We start from the raw sequence: 7,437 nt of genomic DNA, 5'->3' as shown, positions 1-7,437 counted from the left end.
ATTTCAGATTACTTGCACAATGGGTACGTTATTGAGTGCCTCTGTGGAAGGGCACGATAAAGATGAAAAATAGTGATGGTGATAATACTAAAGGTGGAGAAAGGAGTGTGGGTAAATGCAGCTCTGAGCCCTCCTCGCTTCAGCGACATGCACATTATTTAGCAGCGTTCCAATGATTTAGCTGTAATATATACCAGAGGGCCCAGAAAAAATCCACAAGGATATCATGAATTCTGACACCAATTATTAGGCCAATCAGTGGCTTAAGTGCACTCCCTTTTGGAACTGAGCAGTCAGCTTAAGAACTAAGCTTACAAAAAGACATCTCTGGGCCTCCCCCCATCCCTTGCTCTGGACCTATTAACTTTCTATGATAATAATTAACATCAAGAGAAGGAGAGACTGGGTGGGGAATGATGTGCCTTAATCACAAGTCACAAAGACCTTTTAGAAATAAGATACACAGCTAGCTGAAAGGTACACAGCTAGCTGATGAATGGCTGGGTGGGCTCCTCCACACAATCATCTTCATTCTACCAGGGCCTTCCTCTTAGCAGTTTCCTCACTTTCTTAAGGTGAAACTAGCTAACTCTGGGGGCTTAGACTGGGAAATGCTGGAGAGGGAGGTGCCATTAAGTGAATGGGACAAACGTGGGTTTTGATGTCCTCCAGATCTGGCTTCTAATACTTTCTAACTATGGGACTTTGAATAAGCTAGTGAACTCTGGTGGGCCTGGGCTTCTTTCATGGTAATTTTGGGGACCATCACCTGCTGAGAGCCACTGTTGTGAGGAACAATGGGATATGAAAGTGAGGCAACTTTGAAACTTTTATTTTGAAACGAGTTCTGAGATGTTATGGGACTCGCTCAGTGTCACCAATCTGCACCAAGGATCTGGACCCTTCAGCACCTCGTGCAGAGTTCGGTAACCAAGGCAACGAGGAGCCGCGGACGCCCTCACACCAGGGTACCGACGTCTGGCCCGGTCTCAGACTCGGAGGTCTCCGCCTCCCGCGGCTGGGCTCCGCCAGGGGGCGCGCGCGGTGGCCGCGCTCTAGCCCGCCGCGCGGCTCCCCCGTCTCTATGGTGGCTCGGGAGCGGCAGGAGCGGAGGCGCGCTCCCGAGGGGGGGCGGGGCCGCGCCGGGAGCGGGGCCGCGCGAGGGGCGGGAGCGACCGGGCCGGGAGGCCGGGGATGGGTGGGGGGGGGCCTACTTCCTGGGGCCGGCTGTGAGGATGTCGCTACCGCCCCCGGGTACCCCTCAGCCCCGGAGACGCCGGCGCGGCTCAGCCCGCAGCCCCCCTGCCTGAGGCGTCCGCGGCCCGGATCCGGCCCCTCCCCACCCCTCCCCTCTCAGGTGCGGGCGGGGCAGGCGGCCGCGGCAGGTGAGGAGGAGGCGGCGGCGGCGGCGCTTGGCTCCGCGAGCGCCGGGCCTGGGGTGGGGTCCCGGGGGAGGCCGGAGTCGGGGGCGCTGCTCGGCCTCGGGTCTCGCCAGGCTGTTGTCCGGGGGCGCCTCCTCTGTGCGGGGCGCGGCCTGAGACTCTCCTTGCCTACAGGGGATGGGGGACGCCTTGCCTCGCTGGAAGTCTGCGCATTCAAGGTAGCCCGCACCTGTCCCATTAAAAGTCCCCTCAAAGGAAGCATTTCACCTGTGGGGGCAGTAACGGGAGACGTGTGTTCTCAAATATTTCCAAACGCCCTACAGATCGGCACGTTCAGTTGGCTCGTGGGGGGAAAGATGCCGCTTTACAGCATAGGAAACCGAGTCAGGTACGCGGCGGCCTGCGTCTGCATTTTAAGGAACTAGCTTGACCCAGCTTCCTAGTGCAGGAGCCCTGCGGGCGTGCTGGAGGAAGGTGGAGGCTGGAGTTTGGAGGCTTGATGGAGAAGTTTGGGGATGTGGTTTTCCTCTCCCCCCCACCTCCGCCCCGCCCAGGGTCCACTGTTATCTCTTTTGGGAGTTGTCCTCTGTTCATTTGAGGTGATGTGTGTGAGGTCGCCAGTGGCTAAGACGGAGAGGGACATGGGGCCTCTGTGCAGCTGGCTGCCCATGAAACATTTGACTAGGCTTGGGGAAGTATGCTAGACCTGGGGAACCAGAGCGTCGCAGACGTCTGCTCAGAGCTTGATTTCAGGCTGGCAGAAGATAGAAACAGCAGCATATTTTCTCCTTTTTTGTTGGTCTGTCATTTGTTCTAGGAGAAAAAGCTGCTTGTGTAATCAAGGAAGAGTGTACCATGCTCCTCCCTGTCTACCCCAGGGAAGAATTATTGTTAGCTTGGAAATAGGGCTTTACCCACAACTGCCACTTTGCACCCTGGCTAAAGGCCACTGTTAACGTAATGAACAAACATCCCCAGGTGCATGTGGCCTTCTCAGAAAGTAAGTTCCTTGCCCATCCCTGTTACAGGTGGTTTGGAGGACAGAGACTTCCTGTCACCCCTGTTGGTGCAACTGTTTGGGGAGCAGTTGTGGTTTTCCTGGTGACAGTTCAAGTTACCGAAGTGTGGCCAAGGCTGCCACTTATTGGAACCTTTTTCTAGGAATGGGAGTAGGCAGGGGACATGGTGCTGGGCTGAGTTTGTGTACAGAATTCTAGGGTTGGGAGCTAGTTCACGGGATTTCAGGTTTGACAACGTCTTTATCGTTTTTTCTTGATTGCATTCTTTTTCACGTTCAAGGAAATAGATGATGGCAAGCATTTCTGAAACATCATGGCATATTTCCTAATAATTCTGGACTTCAGAGTACAAGTCATAAATTACAGTTTATTTAGAAGTGTTATTTTCTTAAGTTTGAAAATTGTATATGACAGTTGCAGCTTGATGTGGCAGGGCTAACAGATAACTTGATTGTGCCTGAAGCAAATTTCCATGCAATCTAGGACACACACACACACATTTTAATGTCTATTTAGTTTGGAAGATCAGCCCACTAAAAACTTTCATATTGATCAGGAAGACAGCTGTTATCCCAACTGTTTACATTGGGATCCGGGATTGTAAATCTTCTAAATTGACTTAATTTAACCAATTGCTAAAATGACCTGCATTAAAAGAGAGCTGTTCTCAAAGAGGTTAGAAATTAATTTGTTTTCAAAACTTTCTCATGGCCAAGCCAGTTGATAATAACTCTGCTTAGCACCCTCTAATAAGAATGCCTCTTTAAGGCCTCTTAAAATAGCAGTGGGAAAAGCATATTCAGTAACCAGCATTTTAAAAGACAAAACAAACGGCAACAATAACAAAAAAGGGCACAGTTTCTTCCCTAATTACATGTCCATTGTGATGTTTAATACAGTCACACCCATCTGTAAGAGTGTTGTGCCTAGAACTTTCTGAAAACACCTACATAAACCTAAGGAGTGTTAACGGGACTAATTCCACCTTAATTTTTTATTCTTAAAATAGTTTTTTATTCTTTATTACTGCTATTGTTTTAAAGGTAGATTAGAGACTTTTATATTAAACTTGTACTGGCTATAGTGTTTATGTTTGGGGAGGAAAGATTTAACGTCTGCACCTTGAATCTCATAACCCCTGCAATACAGAGCTGAGTTATAATTTAGAGTTTAATGAGAATGCATAGTTTAAATTGCTGTTGCTGAGGTCTCACGGGGCGAGCTGCCTCATCGTTATTGTTTGGTAATGTTACTGGTTCTTATTTTTGTTTGGTTACTGTTTATTGGTAGTAGTGACTGGTGTTTATGTAAGAAAGATTCTGGCTATTTGAAGGGCAGTCTTTTCATATCCAAACACACAACTTCCCATTGCTTCAATAGGGAGGTGGTGTGGTCACTTTCTTGTTTTGTGACTATATTATTTGGAGTTTTAAAATCCTAAAACTAGTTGGGCTCTTAATAGGATATCCTGTTATATATCACATGAAAGCCATCCTAGATAGGTAGGAATCATCGGCCTTATGTGTTGAAAGACCTCAGCTCTCCCAGTTTCCAGGATTTATCAGTTGCCATGGTCAGGACAGTGGTTTTATCTAATCCTATGATGCCATTCTTAGCTTAAACCCATTATCCTCATTTATCTTCGTTAAGACTGTCATGAAGTTTCTCTGCTTTATGTAGTTCAGGTTGAATATTCCACATTTTTGACACATTTGGGCCTGTTAACGTTCTGAATTGGAGCAGTTAAGAGAATCTGCCTGTTTTTAAACATTTTCCTTTTTCGAGGCAACCATAAAATCTGAGTTTCTTCTGGGGGAAACCAGCTCTTTAAAAATCTGATAGGAAAACAAAAGCTGGTTTTTCCAGCTTTTTACCAATATGAAGTCTTCTTAACCTTTCCTTCCTTTCTGGTTTTGCCAGTACAGTGATTAGTGACTAGTAGTGAATGATGAACCAGAGGCATTGGGAGATCCTGAAGTCTCCTGAATCATAAAAAGAAGGTCACATTGTATTCAGTGCAGCTTTAGTCTTTTTAGTGAGTTTTATTGCAAGGAGTTCTCCAAAGCCAGCCACTCCTTAAAAGATTTGGTACCTAGCAGTTTCCAACTGAGTCACTGAGGTTCTTTAAAAATACAGATTTCCCAGTTCCACCTCCTGGAGATTTTTTTTTGAGTGGGTAAGTGATGACTGAGAATCCACATTTTATTTTATTTTAGTTAATTAATTTATTTTTGGCTGCATTGGGTCTTCGTTGCTGCGTGCGGGCTTTCTCTAGTTGCGGCAAGCGGGGGCTACTCTTTGTTGCGGTGTGCGGTCTTCTCATTTCGGTGGCTTCTCTTGTTGCCGAGCACAGGCTTTAGGCATGCGGGCGCAGTAGTTGTGGCTTGCGGGCCCTAGAGCACAGGCTCAGTAGTTGCGGCTCACGGGCTTAGTTGCTGCACGGCCTGTGGGATCTTCCCGGACCAGGGATCGAACCCATGTCCCCTGCATTGGCAGGCAGATTCTTAACCACTTGGCCACCAGGGAAGCGCCGAGAATCTACATTTTAAAAACCACTCTGGGCATCTGCTTCCAAAAAGCTCCCCAAGTGATTTTGATCTGCAGCCAGGTTTAGGAGCCACTGTTGCATTGCTTTGAAATTATTTATAAATTGGTAGTCCCTTTAAAAGTATCATTATGTTATTCAGGATGTTCGATTTGCTAGAATAGCCCATTTCCTAGTCATGACAGATAGCAAAGAGCTTTTATAACTTTTATGTAAATTACTTTACAGAGAGGCCCCCTCTGCTGTATTATCTGCCTGGAGTCATGAGGGAGGGTTGGCGAAAGTAGCTTCCTTTATTTCCTGAGTGGACAAATGAATGATAATGTGGAAACCACTGGAGGTCTGAATGGGTAGTCAAGTCTAGTTCTGATCGTGTTGGATAGGAGAGCTGCCTGGGAATTCTCTGTATGTAGGATTTTAAAATAAAGCCAACCTGCCAGATGTTTCATTTCTACATAGCTGAAACGCTTATTGGAAATAATGGATGCTTAATAGGCAATGAAATTTAGTCACAGGTCTTTTGCTGAGTTCATGGATGGAAGAAAAATTGCTGAAATACAGAACCCTCTGAGTTAAAGCAGAATCAGGGCATTAAGTATGTTAGTTAACGAATTAAACTTGGGAAAAGTGTAACAATTTAGGAAATAGACAAACCTGATTTTGAGTCCCAGCTCCTCCACCACCTGGCTGTGCTACTTTAGACATGTTACTTAACCTCTGTGGGCTTCATTTTCTTCATCTGCAAGATGAAAATCATACCTGGTAGCATTGTTCTGTGGACGAAAAGAGATAAAATCTCTTCTTTGTACATTGTACGAACTCAGTGAACGTTCTCTTCTCCCACTTTCTCATAGGATTTTTATTCTGTAGGCTTAAGATGTCTTTCTAAATCTGGCCTTCTCTCTATCTCTTTCCAGGAATATCTACTCGGTCAGCTCTTTCAGAAAATGCATGAAAGAGTGAGGACTGAAGTTAAGAACTAGAGAATATGGGAAAGAGGAATGAGTCATAGACACTTGAAAAAATATTTTTTTAGAATGAGTGGAGTGTAGGCATATATCCAGAATTACTGTCTGCGGGAATAATGACCGTATCAAAATTCTGCCTCAAGCATCTGTGCGGTAGCCTGGGAGCTCAGCTCAGGCTACCAGGCTTGGAGGGTGGCTCCACTAAGTAGCACCTGACGGCCCTTTCTTTCCTCATCTTCCTTTCCCCCCTCTCGGGCTCTTTTGTTTCTCTTTCCCTCTCTCCTCCCTTTCCCTCTTTTAAACTGCCTTTCCTTTCGACTTGCCAATCATGGCCGTAGTAATTCGCAGACCAGGCCCCTGGAACTCGAGGCTAAAAGAGGTTGCTGGTTGCTAACACCTGTCTCCCAGCTAAATGAATAGGCTCTTTTGTGGGCAGGATGCTAAAAAAGCTGATTAGTACAATACTGGCTTAAAGGACCTATTAATGATCCAACATATGTAAATCATGGAATGATTTAAAGCCATTTTAGAGATTTGTTTCTTATACTCTGCGTTAATTTTTTATATTGAATTAGGATGTTGGCTGAATTTTTCCATGTAAACCGTGAATCTGTTTATTGCCCAAATGGACTAATTTTTGTCATATTGATTGGGAATCATTTATATTCTAAAGAAGTTTCTACCCTTAAGGGCCTTTGTATTGTTCTGCAAATGTCTAACTAGTGTGAAATACAATTAAAGTTTTGTTCACTGTGCTGCTGACATAATTAGTTTAATTTCTGCTCCTTATATATTTCTCTTGGAAGCTGGGAAATTAAAACACTAGATTTTGCATAAAACTGCTTTTTTGAGGGGGTGATTTTACTGTCAGTTGAACAGACTTAGGCCCGAGGGTACATTTTTTAACATGTCTTACTTAACTTTCCTGTTAATAGTCTCTTTCTCTCTATAGAATCAATGTATAATTGGCTGTTGAAGCATTCAGAAGAGACAATGTTTGGCCTTTACCCTGTGATTATATTTTTTCCTATATCTCTTTTGAGGAAATGTGTGTAATTTTTGGAAACTCCTAAGTATATTACCATTACGAGAGCATGAGAACTTTTGCAAAGGCTAGAGAATGGAGTGGTTTTCTGAAATAAGCTGTATTATTTAATTCCCTCCCCAAATCACTGCTGTGTTCTTCTTTAGATCATAGTGCTTGCAGACCTTGATGTGAAAGTGGAAAGGCTGTGATGCCTGGCAAATCCTCTTCACAATTTTTCTATGATGTGTTTCACAGAAATGGCTCTAGTCTTCAGGAACACAAGTCACTCTCAAGGAGACTTTACACTTAATTACTCTAATCCACACTTAATTTCTTACAGGATTCTTGGAGAGATTCTCACCAGGCTGCTGATTTCATGGAGTTATGACCTATGAAGGTTTTTTTTTAAATCTCGGTTAAGCCTGCTAACCTTTTTTTTTTTTTTTTTTTTTTAAGGGAAAGTGACCTTGGTCTGGTAATTTCTCCATTGTCCTCT

At 44.9% G+C, this 7,437-nt stretch overlaps 1 protein-coding gene across 2 annotated transcripts in view; it reads left to right on the top strand.

Annotated features, from left to right (window-relative positions):
• Positions 1–1,240: 1,240 nt before the first annotated feature.
• The window catches only part of RFFL (ring finger and FYVE like domain containing E3 ubiquitin protein ligase), a 69,663-nt gene continuing 63,466 nt past the window's right edge, over positions 1,241–7,437 (top strand). The window contains exons 1-2 of one of the 2 annotated variants that reach the window (XM_029213255.1): positions 1,274–1,385; positions 1,557–1,600. The gene's annotated coding sequence lies outside the window, so the exon portion shown is untranslated. Of the gene's footprint in view, positions 1,386–1,556; positions 1,601–7,437 lie in introns of both variants that reach the window. The other variant, XM_029213254.1, reaches the window with a different exon arrangement.

Source organism: Monodon monoceros, unplaced genomic scaffold, assembly GCF_005190385.1.
Source record: "Monodon monoceros isolate NGI ecotype Baffin Bay Population unplaced genomic scaffold, NGI_Narwhal_1 Super_Scaffold_9, whole genome shotgun sequence".
NCBI classification, from domain to species: Eukaryota; Metazoa; Chordata; class Mammalia; order Artiodactyla; family Monodontidae; genus Monodon; species Monodon monoceros.
Note: the sequence above shows the minus strand (reverse complement) of the source record. Positions and strands in the feature narration are given on the sequence as shown.